Raw genomic sequence first — 18,913 nt, 5'->3', positions numbered from 1 at the left:
TCCTGCAACTTGAGCCCAAATTACATTCTTTTCCCTATGACTGGAAATTTCTAGATCACAGTGTTTGCACCCAATGTACATTTTGTTGACTGATGTACTTAGATAAACTCTCTTTTTAATGTGCTGGCAAAACAAACCCTGCATTTCTGTGGGGATACCATGTACTTTTTTGTTAGATGTATTGGTCCAAAATAAGGTAACCTCTGCAGTTCAGGGTCAGTGGCTGTATAATACACAGGCAAGTAACTTTCATATGGTAGAGCAAGCAGATGTTATTTAACTGTACTTTCATAGTTTTTTTTTAAGGTAGTGGGATCCTTTAGCTTTTAATCTTGAATCTTACCTTTTCAAGAAGCAGCTTCTGTACCTTTTAGCAGCAATTGTTTCTGTAATTTTAGCAGCAATTTAATCTGCAGAAATTAGCAGGTGAAACTTTTCATGCCATGATGCTAAGAATGACCACGGATTTGGGATGAACGACTCTGTCAATTTCAGTTTTTCTTAGCTTCTAATTTTTCCAACCTTACATTCAGTTCTCCAATTTCTACATCAGTTTGTGATTTTCTTTTTTTTTTTTTTACAATAATTTTTATTCAAATTTTCATAAAATATACAAAACAAAATCATAAAACATTCAAAGACAAAAAACAAAACAAAACAAAAATGATTAAACAAAAAAATAAAATGTTGACTTCCCATTTGTCACAGATCAAATCAGTTATAGGTCTACAATATATAACAATCCTGTCTTCTAAATTATATTGTAAAATCACTTTCCTCCAGTAGTTATCTTAATTAATCATCAAATCTCATAAACATTACTTTATTCTTTCCACAAAAAGTCAAAGAGAGGTTTCAATTCTTTAAGAAATATATCTAAACAGGCTTTTGAGGTTGATCTCTACGTTTCTCCCTGCCCGGGAGAAATTTCATCAGTCAAAAAAAAAATGTTCTGACTGATTTATATCTGAATAAGCTTCTTCTGCGGCGGGAGCCCGTCTCAAAAGCAGGCACAAGCGAAGTCACCCTTCCCGGAAGTCGTGATTTTCTTTTTTAAAAAGAAGTCTTCATGAAAATTCATCATTTTAATGCAAAATTTTCCTTATATACACATTTTTGGAAAGCATATTTTCCTTAATATAATGTATTTATGTATTATTTCCACTAATATATATCAATTTGTTTGTGCACATTACTTGGCTGGAGAGGTACACTGCAAAATCCGGAAAAGTGTGAATTTTGAAGGAAGGCTATGTTTCATTTTGCATGTTGTAAACTGAATCAATTTTTCCCCATTCCTATCACCAACTGATTCCTGCAGATTGAGCTGCTCTCAAAGACAGACGAGCAGGGCCATTAAAAATAAAAAGGTTAGCCACCTAGGTGGAACTGCAAGAGATCCTGCTACTGTACCTGTGTGAGACAGCAGACATTGGGATTAATGTAAGAATGGGTGTGTGTTTCTTCTGTCTGTTCTTCGATGACTGAGGATCCAGGTTGGAAGGAGAATGCCACTGTTAGGGATGCAAGCTCCTTGTCCTGCCTGCAACTCTTAATACCTTTAAAAGAAGAGCAGACACAAGTGTGCTAAAAAACCGGGATCTCTTCCATTCTGCAATGTTGTATGCCACGGGGGGCACTACGGTGCCCCCAGATATTTTGGACTGCAACTCCCACCAGCCCCAGTCAGCATAGTCAGTAGTCAGGGATGATGGGAGATGCATCTGCAAGGCACCACGTTGGCTACTCTTTTCTTTCTTGCCTCCTCACTACCTTTGGCAAGAGAACTGCAGAAAAGTGGGTAGGAGACAACCTTGAGGAGGGAGACATGGTTGGGTAGCCAGTGAGGAAACGATTAAGCCCCCCTCTCCCCACATCTCCATTTCACATTTCCCAATCCTGAAACGGCTTTGTGGGTGGTGGTGGTGTTTGTTACATGCATTTGTAGGTAGCATTTATCTTGTCCTTTTTGTAAACTCATCCCAACAACATTCTCTTTATTATCTTCAACTTTGCTCATTATCTTGCTCTCCCTGTCCCCCTGCTCATCTCACATCCCATCCCTATGTCTCTCCTCTGTGACTTGATCCTGCTTTCTGTCTCTTTCTTCACCCAGGTGGCTGCCAACATCCATCTTCACTCCACTTCGTTAAAATATCCCCGCCCCCAATAGGTTACCTCTGGAGAGAGGATTGCTGCAGCTTGTGCTGACTTTCTTCAGGTATGAGAGGTTACAAACAGGCTCCAAAGTCAATGAGTTTAATGTTTGAGAAGAAAACATGCCTTCAAATGTGTGCTTGTGAGGAAGGTATCAGGGGACAGCTCTTTAAATGCAATCGGGAAAAATGCTGGCTGTGAAAACATGAGCATTGCGTTGAGAATGAATATAACTACAGTAAGCAAAAATTAGCAAACCAAATGCAATGGTGAAGCCTGTTGATAGATGAGATACCTTCGTTCTCCACTCTCCATCCTCTTGTGCATTATCTATGCCAGCACCACTCAATCTAACTCACGGTGAGTGCTGCATAAATCATGTATGGGGAACCATCTCTGATCTGATGGATGGGTGTCACTGGCATGGGAAGTAGCCATGTGTATGCACAAAGGCATAGATATTCAAGTTCATATATGGATGTATGAATGAATAAATGAATGAATGAAGGCCATTTAGATTATCTGAGCGGCTAAACAAACCTTCCAACATCTCACAGAGGAAAACAGGAACACTTGTTTATTTCTAACACCATTATTTTCACACCAAGGTTCACTGCCCCAAATGTCCACTCCCCCCACAAAACCTATTGCAATCAATCTTTTATTGTGCGGTCAATGACCCGTTATACATAACATTACATAGAGACATTTAAAAGAACAAACAATAAAATTTCAATAAAAAGTTTACAAATAAAAGCTATCATTGCAGAGAGTTAGTGATAATTTTGCCACGTATGGATTGGGCCAAATGGAGAAATTTGGCAACCCCAAACGAAATGGATTTGTTCTTACCACTTAATAGGAAATGTAATTGGTCTGTAGATGTGCAATGAGGAGGAAGATGTTTAAGTAAGGGATTTAGGAGCTTGTCTCGTGGGATGATATAGAAGGGGCAGGTAAAAAGGGCATGTGTGAGAGTTTCGATTTCGTTACAGGGACAGGAGCAAGTACGTTGGTCTTGTGGGGTGCCCCGATAGCGACCTTCTAGAAGGGCTGATGTTAGGCAGTTAAACCTGGCCCTAGTGAAAGCTATTCTATAGCAAGGGTTGTCTAGGAACTCTAAGTATGGGGCAGGGAAAGGGGTAAAGAATCTCAAGCCAGAGTATAATGGGGAGCAGGTTTTAGCAGCGTTAGCTATGTCCCGCTGGAGGTCTATGTCTCTTAATCTCCTATGTATGGTAGCTTTAATTATGTTTGGGTCTAAGGTAGTTAGTGATTCCCATGACATACCGAGGGAGGAAAATTTATGTAGGATCGATTTGGCCCAAGAGGAATTAAAGAGATCTAATTGGATAGCAAAGGAATGTCCCTGCGTATGGTTGGAGGAGGCCATTTTGGCCCAGAAACAAAACCTATTGCAAGAGGCTCTCCTATGCCACTGATCAGTTAGTTATCCCTGCAAAACAGGAATAACAATGGCTATCAGCCATGGTGGCTATGTTCTACCTCCTTGTTGAATTTTTATTCTTATCTGCCTTTCCACCAAGAAACATAGGACAGCATACATGGTTTCCCATCCTACTTGTCTTCACAACAACCTTTCCACATAACCGTTGCCCCCCCTGAAGAAGTAATGATGGCCACTAACTTGGATGGCTTTAAAAGAGAAATAGGCAAATGAAATGGAAATGGAAATAGACTGCCTTAAATTTGATTCCGACTTATGGCGACCTTATGAGTAGGGTTTTCATGGTAAGTGGTATGCAGAGGTGGTTTACAATGGAGGATAAAGCTATTGGTTGGTGGTGGTGGTCAGGGCTGGATTATCCATTAGGCTTAGTAGGGGCACTGGCCCGAGGGCCCCTGGAGCTACAAAGGGCCCTCCGCTCTCCTTTCACGATCCGAGGAAGCAGGACAGAAGCCACGGATTGCGGGACAAGAGCTTCCAAACCGCCCACCATCCCCCCGCTTCACCTACCTTTTTCTCCGCTGTTTTTTGAGGTTTGCCATCAATCAAGATGGTGGCCGAGGTTTCCCTAAGGGGCTGAAGCCTCTGCCGCCATCTCGGCTGATGGCACGCATGCGTGCCTAAAACACCAATCAGCCTAGGGGCCCTCCTCAGTTTAATCCAGCCCTGGTGGTGGTTGTTATGTGCCTTCCAGTCGATTCCGACTTATGGCGACCCTATGAATCAGCAACCTCCAAGAGCATCTGTCATGAACCACCCTGTTCAGATTTTGTAAGTTCAGGTCTGTGGCTTCCATTATGGAATCAATCTCTCTTGTTTGGCCTTCCTCTTTTTCTACTCCCTGCTGTTTTTCCCAGCATTATTGTCTTTTCTAGGGAATCATGTCTTGTCATGATGTGTCCAAAGTATGATAACCTCAGTTTCATCATTTTAGCTTCTAGGGAAAGTTCTGGTTTAATTTGTTCTGACACGCAATTATTTGTCTTTTTCGCAGTCCATGGTATCCGCAAATCTCTCCTCCAACACTACATTTCAAATGAATTGATTTTTCTCTTATCCGCTTGTTTTTGCTGTCCAGATTTCACATACATAAATTAAACAAATTATAATGACAATTATGTTATATCTCCATGGTTGGAGGCAGTATGCCTTTGAATACCAGTTGCTGGAAACTGCAAGTGGGAAGATGCTGTTGCACTCAGATCCTGCTTGCAGGCTTCCCGTTGGCATCTGCTTGGTCACTGTGATAATAGAAAGCTGGACTAGATGGGGACCAAGATGAAGGAGGTGTGAAAATTGGAGGGAGAAACATCAATAATTTAAGATATGCAGACGATACCATACTACTAGTAGAAACCAATAATGATCTGAAACAAATACTGATGAAAGTTAAAGAGGAAAGCACAAAAGCAGGACTACAACTGAATGTCAAAAAGAGTAAAGTAATGACAACATTTATGTAACTTTACAGTTGACAATGAGGACATTGAACTTGTCAAGGATTATCAATACCTTGGCACAGTCATTAACCAAAATGGAGACAATAGTCAAGAAATCAGAAGAAGGCTAGGACTGGGGAGGGAAGCTGTGAGAGAAGTAGAAAAGGTCCTCAAATGCAATGATGTATCACTGAACACCAAAGGCAGGATCATTCAGACCATGGTATTCCCAATCTCTATGTATGGATTTATTTTATTTATTTATTTAAAATATTTCTATCCTGCCCTTCTATCCTACAATAGGGCACTCAGGGCAGCTACAATAAAATCACACACATATATAATAAAATACACAATAAAATACATAATAAAACATAAAACATTACAGTAAATTAAAATGTATAAAATGCTATTAAAATACATAAAATGCATTATGCACATACATACATAAGATGCATTATGCAAACACATACAAACATGTATATATGTGCACACACATATAAGAAAGGGAGAATAAAAGAACTTAAAGGATAAAAAATAAAATATAAAAAACTTAAAACAGTGTCAGGCCGACCCGTCAGTCCCAAGCAAAGGCTCTCCGGAACAAAATAGTTTTTACAAGTTTCCGGAAGACCATCAGGGAGGGAGCAAAGCGGGCTTCTTGAGGCAGGGAATTCCAAAGTCTGGGAGCCACAATTGAAAAGGCTCTCTCCCGTGTGCCTGTCAATCTGACTTCTTTCATTCCAGGCATGCAGAGGAGACCAGAGGTAGATGATCTTAAATCCAGGCTAGGAACATATGGACGTAAGCGGTCCCTTAAGTACACTGGTCCGAGACCATTAAGGGCTTTAAAGGTCAAAACCAGCACTTCGAATTGGGCTCGGAAACAAATTGGGAGCCAGTGGAGTTGATAAAGCACAGGGGTGATATGCTCCCTGCGCCATGCTCCCGTTAACATTCTGGCTGCTGCATTTTGGACCAACTGTAGTTTCTGAATCGTTTTCAAAGGCAGCCCCACGTAGAGTGCATTACAGTAATCAAGCCTCGGTGTCACCAATGCATGTGTCACCGTGGCCAAGTCAGCTGCTTCCAGGAACGGACGCAGCTGGTAGACCATTTTGAGATGGCCAAAAGCACTCTTGGCTACCGCAGCCACCTGATATTCCAGCAGCAGGGCAGGATCCAGAAGGACTCCCAGACTGCGGACCTGCTCTTTCAAGGGGAGTGCAACCCCATCCAGAATAGGTTGCAACCCTATCCCTGGGGCAGTTTTTCCCTTGGCCAGCAACACTTCTCTCTTGTCTGGATTAAGTTTCAGTTTGTTCGCCCACATCCAGCCCTTCACAGCCTCCAGGCACTGGTTTAGAATGAGCAGTCCCACCTTGCTGTCAGATGGAAGGGAGAGATAGAGCTGAGTATCATCAGCATATTGATGACATTGCAGTCTAAATCTCTGGATGACTTCTCCCAATGGTTTCATATAAATGTTAAAGATCATGGGATGTGAACGTTGGACAGGGGAAAAGGCGGATAAGAGAAAATCAACTAATTTGAAATGCGGTTTTGGAGGAGAGATTTGCGCAAAAAAGACAAATAATTGGGTGTTAGAACAAATGACACCAGAACTGTCACTAGAAGCTAAAATGATGAAATTGAGGTTATCATACTTTGGACACATCATGAGAAGACATGATTCTCTAGAAAAGACAATAATGCTGGGAAAAACAGCAGGGAGTAGAAAAAGAGGAAGGCCAAACAAGAGATGGATTGATTCCATAAAGGAAGCCACAGACCTGAACTTACAAGATCTGAACAGGGTGGTTCATGACAGATGCTCTTGGAGGTCGCTGATTCATAGGGTTGCCATAAGTCGTAATCGACTTGAAGGCACATAACAACAATAAAGCAGGGATTTTCTTATGTTCTTAAGTGGCTTCAGAAGAAGGATACACGTGGATAGGCAGTTATGGGGAACAGAAAGAAAAAGTGGTACCCTGGCATTTTTTGTCCATGCATGTGTGCCATTTTAAAGATGCACACCCTTCTGAGATATGAACTCTGTAGCAGGGGTGGCAAACTTTTGGCCCTCCATACATGCAGTGGGTACAGGCTTCATAAGGTTCAGAGCAGAATTATATCTGTTGGGATACAGTTGAGCACATCATGGGCACTGGTGTTTTCTCCACTATGTACAGGAAGGGCTGTAGCTCAATGATAGCACATCTGCTTTGTATGCAGAAAGCCCCAGATTTAATCCCCTCCAGATGTTGATGGGCTCTAACTTCCATAAACCTTGACCACTGACTATAGAGGACCATAGGTTAGCCACCTTTGCTCTACAGAGTTGAGGAGGTTTCAAGTGCATGTATGTGCATATTGACATATTTTTAAAAAGACATTCACAACATTTTCCCCAAAAGAAAAATGGTGACAAAGAGGGTTCCAGATAAGACAGTTCAATCCATCCCATCACACAGAGGGGAGTGTGCCTGCCTTCCCTGCCCACTGATGGATTGGCCTCGCCTCTGGCATCCCTGGCCATCCACATGGGGATGGTCCATCAGAATATGGCCCATGCATATAGTCTGATATTCTGTGATCAGTTCCTGGTTTTTATCCAGGCAGTGATTGCATTTACTTTGGTTTAAGGGCATTGGATTTTATGCCCCTTGGCTGTATTCAGATCATATAACCAGCTGCATGGGAGCCACAGATGGTGGAGGTGGGGCCATCATGCTGGCTTGGCAGGGAGGGTTGGTATGCATGCACTCGCCTTCATGTGATAGATAGGATTGGGGTACCCAGTTTCAGAGCTTGGAAAAGTTACTATTTTGAACTACAACTCCTATCAGCCCCAGCCAGCACGGCCACTGAATTGAGCTGATGGGAGTTGTAGTTCAAAAAAGTAACTTTTCCAAGCTCTGCCCAGTTTAGCCTAGAGACTACCAGCTACATATATCAGAAAATAGAACCTGTTGTTGTTACATAGTTGATCACATACATTATTATGTCAATATCACTCTATGCATCAAGTGTGGGTAAGGTTTGTCCTAGATGTTGCTGAACTACGTCTCCCATCATCCCTGGCCATTGGTCATTCTTGCTAGGACTGATGGGAGTTTTAGTTCAGCAACATCTGGAGGGCCAAAGGTTCCCCATTCATAAGAACATGAGCTTGTTGGGTCCTCTAGGAGGAAGGGCGGGATATAAATCAAATAATATATAAAGAAATAAACTAACTAACTAACTAACTAAATAAAAATTTGTTGGTGGTCTTTATGATTTTAGCAATGTGCTCCTCAAATTCTTTTTTGGCATTCCATATCATCTGCTTGCACCTCTTTTGCCAAAGTTTGTGTTCCTTTTGTTCTCTTCATTTGGACAAAACAAAACAAAAATCCTCTGCATATTTATTTGAGAGTAACTCTATCAAACCCAATGGGGTAGACCTGCATAGGTCTAGAAATTGTAACCTGAGGTAGCCATGGTAAAAATTGGAGTAAGGTGATATTTATTCTAGATTAGTTAATCCAGAACATCTCTGGCTCTGCCCATTGCTGGTTTGTAGCCCCTAACAGATAACCTCCCAAGGAATGCAGCCCTTGATGGAAAAAGAGCTGCCCACCCCTGCCATACACTATAGGAACACAGGAAGCTATCTTATACTGAGACAGGCCGTTGGTCCATCTACTTAGTATTGTCTACATGGACTGGGAGAGGCTCTACAGGGATTCAGACAGGGGTCTCTTCTAGCTCTACCTGGGTATGTGGAGGGTTAAACCTAGGACCTTTTGCTTGCAAAGCAGTTGCTCTAACCACTGAGTGATGGCCCTTCTCCATATATATGTGCCTATAGTAGAATGCAAATTCTGTTGGCCTGGCTAGCTAGCCAAACTGTTCTGGGAGAAAATTCCTTTTCAAAAGAAGAGTTTGGGTTGCATATGGTGTTTGGGTTTGCAATTTGTTGAATGAAAGAACACTCACAAACACCCATTGGCCACCTTGAAAATAACACAAGAGCAACAAAAGCCCTGTACCCCTCTTGTGAGAATCTCACTGAAATTTCCTCTTCCTTTCCATAATTTTCAAATGCAATTTCTTTTCTCATAAATTGATGAAGAATGGCCAGAAAAATGCAGGAGGAATGTTTGGCACAGCACTAGTCTCAGGCTCAATCCCCAGCATCTCCTGTTTTAAAAAAGATGCCAAGAAGTGGGCATGGGAAATGACCCCACTCTAGGCTCAATAGACCAATGACCTGTCTCAGTAGAAAACAACTTCATATGGTCACGTTCACCACAATGTGAGTTCCAACAAAAAGTTTAACTCCAGGGATGGGCAAATTTGTCCATTTCTGCTTCTTATTTTTCCAGTTTTAAGTTCCGTTCTCCACATTTCCACATCAGCTTGCATTTTTTTAAAAAAAGTCCTCATGAAAATTCATCAGCATTTTAGTGTGAATTTCTCCTAATATACACATTTTTCTATGCAATTTTGCCAAATATGTACATTTTTACAAAGCAATGTCCCCATATATAATGCATATTGTAGGTTATTTTCACTAATATATGCATTTTTATGCACACTTTATCCTGCTATATGCATTCATGTGCACTTCACTTGTCTTGACAAATGCATTACAAAATTTGGAGAAGTGCGAATTCGAAGGATAGTTGTGTTCCGGTTCACTTATTCTTTCAAAAAGTGTGAATTAGGTAGGTTTGCCTTTAAATGCAAACTCATTCAAATTTTTCCTCCATCCAGGAGGAATCCAGTAGTCACATAAATGTAACTTTAGAACTGGTGTGCTTGCAAACAGACAACAAAGTTAGTTGGTGTTTTCTTTTGTATTTCTCACATTAGCCTGGGTTTCTTCAAGAGGTCCCTGTGACTTGCTGTATGTAGAATAAGCTTGTGTGGCCAAGAAACTGGAACGAAGGAAGATTGCTAAGTCTCACTGCGCCTGAGAATGCTGTCGTTGCAGTTCTGTTCTCTCAAAAAGCCCACAAACGCCGAGTCTTGCTGTTCAAGAGATTGCAAAAGGAAAACTGTTTAATGTAACTGTGGTGGTCTTGGTAATCTTAGATGTATTTTTTTTTATTAATATCTGTACACCAACTATTGGCGGAGACCATACTGTATTTACAAAAACTGCTTGAGGAAGCTTTTCTAAGAATATGAGTGTGTGCTTTTTTCTCTAGCAGCAGGAGCTTTTAATCGTGTTGCAGATTTCACACTCAACAGAAATCACAAAGCATCCAATTCTCAGTCAGCTAAATGCAGTTTTGGCTGAGCTCATCCAGTCCTAACAGATATATAGAAAATGTCCACATTTACCCAGGAATACAGTGAGATGAAGAAATTAGATTCAGTTAAATGAGGTTTTGGTGTTTGTTTGTTTTTTTAAAAAGTTTTGTTTCATTATTTTAATAAGATTGACACCAAAGTCTACATCATGGTGTGGTTCATGCCAAGTTTAGGAGAGAATCTGCCTTTGCTTTCCAAACTCTGCTATAAAAGAAACGAAAGAGAGGTTTGTTTTTGATTTAGCACATTTAGGGCTAAGTCCTATAGAGATGATTTGCCTGCTGAGGGGTTTTGGGAAGTAGCGGGTGTGTCTTTCTGCCAGTAGAGATGGAACTGCACTGGCAGCATGACACTTATGCCAGCAGGACTCCCCTGGTACTCTGTGTTATAATCTCTACCTAAATGGGTCCTATGGGGCTTAGGTAGGATAAAACCTGCAAAGTATTAAAGTGAACAAAGTTTCTTAAGCATAAAGAACTATAATTATACAAAACAATATAGCAATTGCCCAGAAAGTGCTAAATGTGTGAGTAATTGATTTAACTCATGGCCAATGTAATAGTCTAGTTCAGCCCCAAAAGAAAATTCTTGCTTGAAAATTTTGTCCAAACTTTCCTGTAATCCACCAAGGTGCTGGATGCTTCAGAGCTGCTTCTGTGCAAATAGCTTTAGTCAGTGGTGGCTGGTACCCGTTGAGACTGATACGGCAGAAGCCAGGGAGCCCAAACAGTAGGTGGAGCTACAGCCAATGACAGACAGTTCCAAGTAGCAGTAGTTTTGTCATCATCATCTTCTCTGCTGAGTTCTACAAGGGCAACGCTCACACTGAGGAGAGAGTTGACATGCAGTGGTCTCACCCTGGACTGGATGTAAGTAAAAAGGCAGGCAGGTGGGGCTGACTGAGGCTGGTGGGGCCTCTACTGGCTTTAGTGCCAAAGCAACAGACCAACCACAGCAAATGGGAAGCTTAGAATTTGCAAGTGGAAGGGCCTAGCCCTACAATTATAATAGAAATATAATAAATAATACCAGATATACAAGAACTGATTCCCCATTCTTTTGCTACTTAACTATACATGTATATGAATTCATTTTACCTTATGCAAGGTGGTAAGAAATATTGTTTGGCTGCCCAAGAGAACAAGCTTCCAGTCCCCTCCTTCTTGCTCTCCACCAAGTGATTCTACCATACTGGGCTATAAGAAGCCAATAATGGGGGATACATAGGCAGAACGTTCGGCTGGTGTGGATGCTCCACTAGAACAGTGTATTTTCACTCTGAAGTTCCTCTTTGTCCAATAAGGCTTACTTCTGACTAAGCATGCTTAGGGAATCAAAACATACTAAGCCAAAGACCATTAAAACATCATATTAAAAAAGAAGAGTAAAAATGACACAATATTATTAAAGGCCTACGTAAATAAAAATATATCTTCCTTTGTTGGGGTTGGGGAACCACAGGCCTGAAGGACAAATGTGGTCCTACAGGCCTTTCTTTCTAGTCCTCAGGACTTTCCCTAGGCCACATCCCCTCTCCCCAAGCCACATCCCTACCAACCCTGCTTCACACCCCTAGTGTTTTTGCTTTGTGGGAATGTATCCTTGTATTCTTATAATTCTGTTTGATTCTCTGCAGGGAGGAGAAAGCGAGCTGCATGAGTGTGTATAGAAGGTCATCTACACTAGAAAGGTAAAAGTTGCATTCATTGCTCCACCCACTTTTGCCTCTGGCCCTGCCCACCACTGGCAAGCAGCTCTCAGAAGATTGTTTAGAGAAGAATGTGGCTGCCAGGCTGAAAAAGGTTCTCCACCTCCGGACCTTCATGATGGCAATGGTGCCACAAGTTTGTCTTAACCCTTATATAACTAATACCCAGGCTGGATTACTGTAAATGCACTCTATGTGGGACTGCCCTTAAAGTTAAGGTTTGCACCAGTGCAAAATGCAGTGGCATGACTCCTCGCTGGGGCAGGGTATTGCCAACATGTTACCCTGCTGCTGAAAGAATTGCACTGGCTGCCCCTTAGCTTCCAGACCAGGATATCTGAAAGATGATCTTACCCCTTATATACCCAGTCAATCATTGCACTCTGCAGGTGAGGGCCTCCTGCAGATACCATCTTATCAGGAGGTCCATTCTGCACAGCATAGGAAGTGGACCTTTAGTGTTGCAGCACTGAAATTTTGGAATTTCCTTCCCTTAAATATTAGACAGGCACCATCTCTGTTATCTTTTTGGTACCTGCTAAAGAACTTCCCCTTTCAACAAGCCTTTTAAGTAGAGACCTTATCCCAGTCTGTGTCTGTGTTGGAATTGGTTTTTAAGATGTTTTAAAGCTTTTTTTAAAAAGATGTTTTTAAATATGTTTTGTTTTAATATATTTCTATTTCTATTTTAAAGGCTGTTTTTAAGATGTTTTAGAATGTTTGTAGTGCTTTGTTTGCCGCCCTGTGCTCTTTCTGTGAGGAAGGATGGGATATAAAGTTAGTAAATAAATTAATAAATAATTCATGTGGAATTGTGGAAAACTCCTGTGTGTTCCAAGGACAGAATATGGAGAAACCAATTGGTTCCCAATTGGAAAGAGTGTGAGACAGGGGTGTATTTTATCACCCTACTTGTTTAATCTTTGTGCAGAACATATATGGAAAGCGGGACTGGACCAAGATGAAGGTGTGAAAATTGGAGGGAGAAATATCAATAATTTAAGATGTATCACTGAACACTAAAGTCAGGATCATTCAGACCATAGTATTCCCAATCTCTATGTATGGATGTGAAAGTTGGACAGTGAAGAAACCAGATAAGAGAAAAATAAAGTCATTTGAAATATGGTGTTGGAGGAGAGCTTTGTGCATACCATGGACTGCAAAAAAGACAAATAATTGGGTGTTAGAACAAATTAAACCAGAACTATCACTAGAAGCTAAAATGATGAAATTGAGGTTATCATACTTTGGACACATCATGAGAAGACATGATTCCCTAGAAAAGACAATAATGCTGGGAAAAACAGAAGGGAGTAGAAAAAGAGGAAGACCAAACTAGAAATTGATTGATTCCATAAAGGAAGCCACAGACCTGAACTTACAAGATCTGAACAGGGTGGTTCACGACAGATGATTTTGAAAGTCGCAGATTCATAGGGTTGCCATAAGTCATAATCAACATGAAGGCACATAACAACAACAAACTGTGTGTTCCTGGTACCCAGATAGGTGATGCCCTCCCCACTCCTTTGATGCTTCTGTTCTCCATGATGTTATATTCATGTTACTTAAGAAAGGATATTTAGCTATACATTAACACAGTTTTTAGAAAAGGAGAAATCATCCTCAAAACTGAAAGCTCCATTACTAGTTTCATGAAATTAACGGCATTCATAACAAAAGGTATTGCCTCTCTCTGGTAATGGCCTGGCCAATTGTACCCAGTGGTGTTTAGAGAAAAGGGGATATAGATTTCCATCTTTAATTCTTTTGGCAATCATCTGAATCCTCTGTGCATAAAACGTGATCCCTTCCCAAATCCTTTTTGCTTGCATGACTGCATTCCAGATAGGACAGACCAGTTTGAGAAGTCCCATCTCTTTCAGAGTAAAGAATTCTTGCAGTGGAAAATTAGTAGTGTCTTCAGGTAAAAATGTTTATACTGCTTGTAAGCCATTTTTGTCTGATGTCCTGTAAAAGTAAGCATATACATGGGGTATAGAAATGCACAATTCACTTTGGCTAACTGAACTCATGGCTTTGTTCATTGGGATACAACAAATTGTTTGTTTACCCTGGTTGTCAGCTGAAAAGGCTCCCAGAGCAGCTTAGAAAGGTTGCTAAAACAGTCTATGCCTCCAGGCTTACAATCTAAAAGATATGACACAAAAGGAAAACGTTATTTAGAGGGAGGAGGAAAAAAACAAACTCAGGCACTAACTCTAGGTTACAAAATGATAATCAGATATCAGTGATTTCCATTGTCAGGAATGAAAGTTGCATTTTCCCAGTTGTATGTGCCTCAAGTATAGTAATAGATTTCCAAACAGCTTTTGTGGGTCTGCAATTTTTTTTAAAAAGCAGCGCCCTTTTGACCTCACTGCCTGGGCAACATGTAAAAATACAGACCAAAAAAATAGTACAAGCTGGAAACAATGCACACGTAAGCCTGTTCTTTGTGTCCCATTGGGAACCATGTGTGAGTAAGAGAGATCTCTGAGCCTTTTATTAGAGAATAATACACAGTATTATTAGTAATTTGTCTCTTTCTACAAAAATGTCTCAAAGCAACTTTCAGTTATAAAATACTGCTGGAAGCTGAACTAATTTGCAAATAAAATATAGAAAATCTGGAATCAGCAGAAATTCGGTTGTGGACAGATTTTAAAGAAAATATTCTGCACAGGACTCCAAAAACAGGATTAGGATGGGAATATATTAGGATTCAGAATGTCAGGACAAAAAGTCCATTGATCTCAGCCAGCATAACAGTTGTTATATTCTTATGAAGCCAGATTTGGACCTTGCCCTCAGGTGGTGTAAAATCCCAGAGCTCCAATAATATTGACTCTCCAGAGAGAAAGCTCTTCTTTATTATTGAGCTTTGAAAACAGGAAGCTAGGAACATAGGAAGCTTCCTTACATGAAGTCAGACCATTGGTCCATCTAGCTAAATATAGTCCTCACTGACTGGCAGAAGCTCCCCAGACTAGATTTTCTCCCAGCTGTACCAGGAGATGAGGCCCATTGCCTATAAACCTTGTAGCATTCTGATTGAATGTTGTACTTTCCAGAGCAATCACTTGGCACATGAGGTTCTCTTTACTCTGTTCACTGATGCTGAACTGAATGCCAAGGTCATAAGGACAGGGCTACACTCATAGAATCATAGAATCATAGAGTTGGAAGGGGCCTTGTAGGCCATCGAGTCCAACCCCCTGCTCACAGCAGGAAATCCACAGCTAGAGCATCTCCCGCAGATAGCTGTCCAGCCTCCGCTTGAAGACATCCAGCGAAGGGGATCCCACCACCTCCCTAGGCAGTCGGTTCCATTGCCGAACCGCCCTTACTGTCAAGAAGTTCCTTCTAATGTCCAATCTGAATCTACGCTCCTGCAACTTAAAACCATTAGACCTAGTCCTACCCTCTGGGGCAGCAGAGAACAAATCTGTACCCTCCTCTATGTGACAGCCCTTCAGGTACTTAAAGAGTGCAATCATGTCACCCCTCAGCCTTCTCTTCACCAGACTGAACATGCCAAGTTCCTTCAACCTTTCCTCATAAGACTTGTTCTCCATACCGGCTATCATCCTCGTCGCCCTCTTCTGGATCCGCTCAAACTTGTCTATATCTTTCTTAAAATGAGGCGCCCAGAACTGAACGCAGTATTCCAGATGAGGCCTGACCAATGCAGAATATAGTGGGACTATTACTTCCCTCGACCTGGAAACTATAGTTCTGTTTATGCAGCCCAAAACCGTGTTTGCCTTTTTTGCCGCAGGATCACACTGCTGGGTCATGTTCAACTTGCAATCCACTACAATTCCAAGGTCCTTCTCACACGCACTACTGCTAAGCCGGGTATTTCCCATCCTGTACCCGTGCATTTTGTTTTTGTGGCCTAAATGCAGAATCTTGCATTTGTCTTTATTGAATGTCATTTTATTAATTTCAGCCCAATTTTCTAGTCTATCCAGGTCCCTTTGGATTTTATTCCTGTCTTCCATTGTGTTAGCTATCCCTCCCAGTTTCGTATCATCCGCAAACTTCATAAGGCTTCCCTCCACCCCATCATCTAAGTCATTGATAAAAATGTTGAAGAGTATCGGCCCCAGGACAGAACCCTGTGGCACTCCACTCGAGACCTCCTTCCAGTCCGAAGCAGAGTCACCGACGACCACTCTTTGAGTACGGTTTTCCAACCAGTTGTGAATCCACCTGACAGTATTTCCATGTAGTCCGCATTTGACTAGTTTGCTAATCAAAAGGTCGTGGGGGACTTTGTCAAACGCTTTGCTGAAATCTAGATAGATGACATCTACAGCATTTCCACCATCTACTAAGCTAGTGACCCGATCAAAAAACGAGATGAGATTAGTTTGACAGGATTTTTTCTTGACAAACCCATGCTGGCTCCTTCTAATCACAGCATTGTCATCCAGATAGTTGCCAATGGACTCTTTTATTATCCGTTCTAATATCTTTCCCGGTATTGAAGTCAGACTGACTGGCCTGTAATTCCCTGGATCTTCTTTTTTACCCTTTTTAAAGAGCGGGACGACGTTTGCCTGTCTCCAATCCTCCGGCACCTCTCCCGTTCTCCAGGATTTCTCAAAGATGATGGCAAGAGGTTCCGAGAGTACATCCGCTAGTTCCTTCAATAGTCTGGGATGCAGTTCATCAGGCCCTGGAGATTTGAACTCATTTAGGTTAACTAGGTATTTCCTGACTTATCTCCTTATCAATTTCGAACTGCAGTCCCAATCCCTTCCTGAGATTGCTACCGATGCAAGGTTGCACACTGTTCCCTTTTTGGGAGAAAACGGAGGCAAAATAGGTGTTGAGCAGTTCTGCCTTTTCCTCGTTATCTGTCAACATTTTGCCATCCTCATTGAGCAGCAGTCCCACTGTTTCCTTGGTCTTTCTCTTGCTTCGAACATATCTGAAAAACCCCTTTTTGTTGTTCTTCGCTTCCCTCGCCAGCCTCAGCTCATTCTGGGTTTTAGCTTTCCTTACGCTATTCCTGCAAGCCCGAGCCGCTCGTCGGTACTCTTCCTTGGTGATGCGTCCTTCCTTCCATTCTTTATACATGCTCTTTTTTACTTTTACCTCCTCCATCAGTCTTCCGTGTAGCCACATTGGCTTTTTCCGATGTCTTCCATTTTTCTTCCTCTTTGGAATTGTTTGCAATTGCACTTTTTGTAATACGTTCTTCATGAACTCCCACGCTTCTTGGGCTCCTTTTTCCTTTAGTCTATCTAGCCACAGGATCCTACCCATCATTTCCCTGAGCTTGCTAAAATCGACTTTCCTGAAATCCAAGGTCCATGTTTGACTATATTCTTCTTTGGCTTTCCCCAGAATCCCGAATTCCAGCATTACGTGGTCACTTTCTCCCCAAGGTACCGACCGCTTTAATTCCCGTGACCAATTCGTCCGTGTTAGTTAAGATCAGGTCCAGGATTGCCGATCCCCTTGTTCCTTCTTCTACTTTTTGAAAGAGGAAATTATCAGCAAGGCCCATCAGGAATTTGTTGGAGGCTTTGTGCTTCGCAGAGTTTGTCTCCCAGCAGATACCCGGGTAGTTGAAGTCCCCCATCCCTACTACTTCTTGCCTCCTTGAGATTTCGGAGATTTGTTTAAGAAAGGCCTCGTCTACCACCTCTTCCTGGCCAGGGGCTCTGTAGTAGACACCTACTACCATGTCGGTTTTATTTGTTTCTCCATTTATTTTTACCCAAATGGTCTCTGCCTGACCCCTTTGTTCGCTCTCTTGGATTTCCATAGAGGTGTATTTGTCTTTGATGTATAACGCTACTCCCCCTCCTTTTCTGTTGCTTCTATTCTTTCTGTAGAGTTTATATCCTTAAATGGCTATATTCCAATCATGGGAGTCATCCCACCAAGTTTCTGTTATCCCTATGAAGTCATATTTGCCTTGATTCACTAAGACTTCAAGCTCCCCTTGCTTGCTTCCCAAGCTCCGCGCGTTGGTATATAGACAGAAGAAGTCTCTTTTGTCCCGATTGGATTCCTCCGTTAATATACCGTGAGCTTTGCCGTGCATCCCTTTCTCCCTCCCAGTGTCTGCTGTACCCTTCAAATTGTTGCGTTTACAACCCACTGTCTTTGGATCGGTATTTAAGCTATCATCTCCATCCCCCAGAGGCTTTAGTTTAAAGCCCTCTTGATGAGTTTTGCTATACTTCTGCCAAAGAGATTCTTCCCAGTCCTCGTGAGGTGCAGCCCATCTCCTGCCAACAGTCCCCCCTCCAAGAAGCTTAGACCATGGTCCCAGAATCCAAACCTTTCCCATCGAGACCATCTGCGTAACCAGTTGTTGACCTGCAGTATCTTCCTTTCCCTTTGTAGTCCTCTATCCTTCACGGGAAGAATTGACGAGAAGACCACCTGCGCCCCCAAATGCTTGACCTTCCTACCCAGAGCCTCATAGTCCAAGGTGATCTGTTCCAAGGTGTTTCTGGCCGTGTCGTTTGTGCCCACATGGATGAGGAGAATGGGGTACCTATCTTGTTTCCCAATGAGCCTCAGCAGGTTGTCAGCGACGTCCCGGATGCGCACCCCAGGGAGACAACAGACTTCCCGATTCATTTTGTCCGGCTGGCATACCGGCGCCTCTACCCCCCTGAGCAACGAGTCTCCAACCACCAGCACCCTCCTCTTTTTGCCGCGAGCAGTGGTTGCATCAGCCTCCTTCTTCTGGGGTGTGGAGTCTTCCTTTGCAGTCAGTGTCTCTTGATGCAGTTGAGTTTGTTGAGGCTCTTCATGGGTGCTGTCTGCTGAGAGACGCTGAAAGCGATTTGTTAGTTG

This window comes from Rhineura floridana, chromosome 2 (genome assembly GCF_030035675.1).
Source record: "Rhineura floridana isolate rRhiFlo1 chromosome 2, rRhiFlo1.hap2, whole genome shotgun sequence".
Classification (NCBI taxonomy): Eukaryota; Metazoa; Chordata; class Lepidosauria; order Squamata; family Rhineuridae; genus Rhineura; species Rhineura floridana.
Note: the sequence above shows the minus strand (reverse complement) of the source record.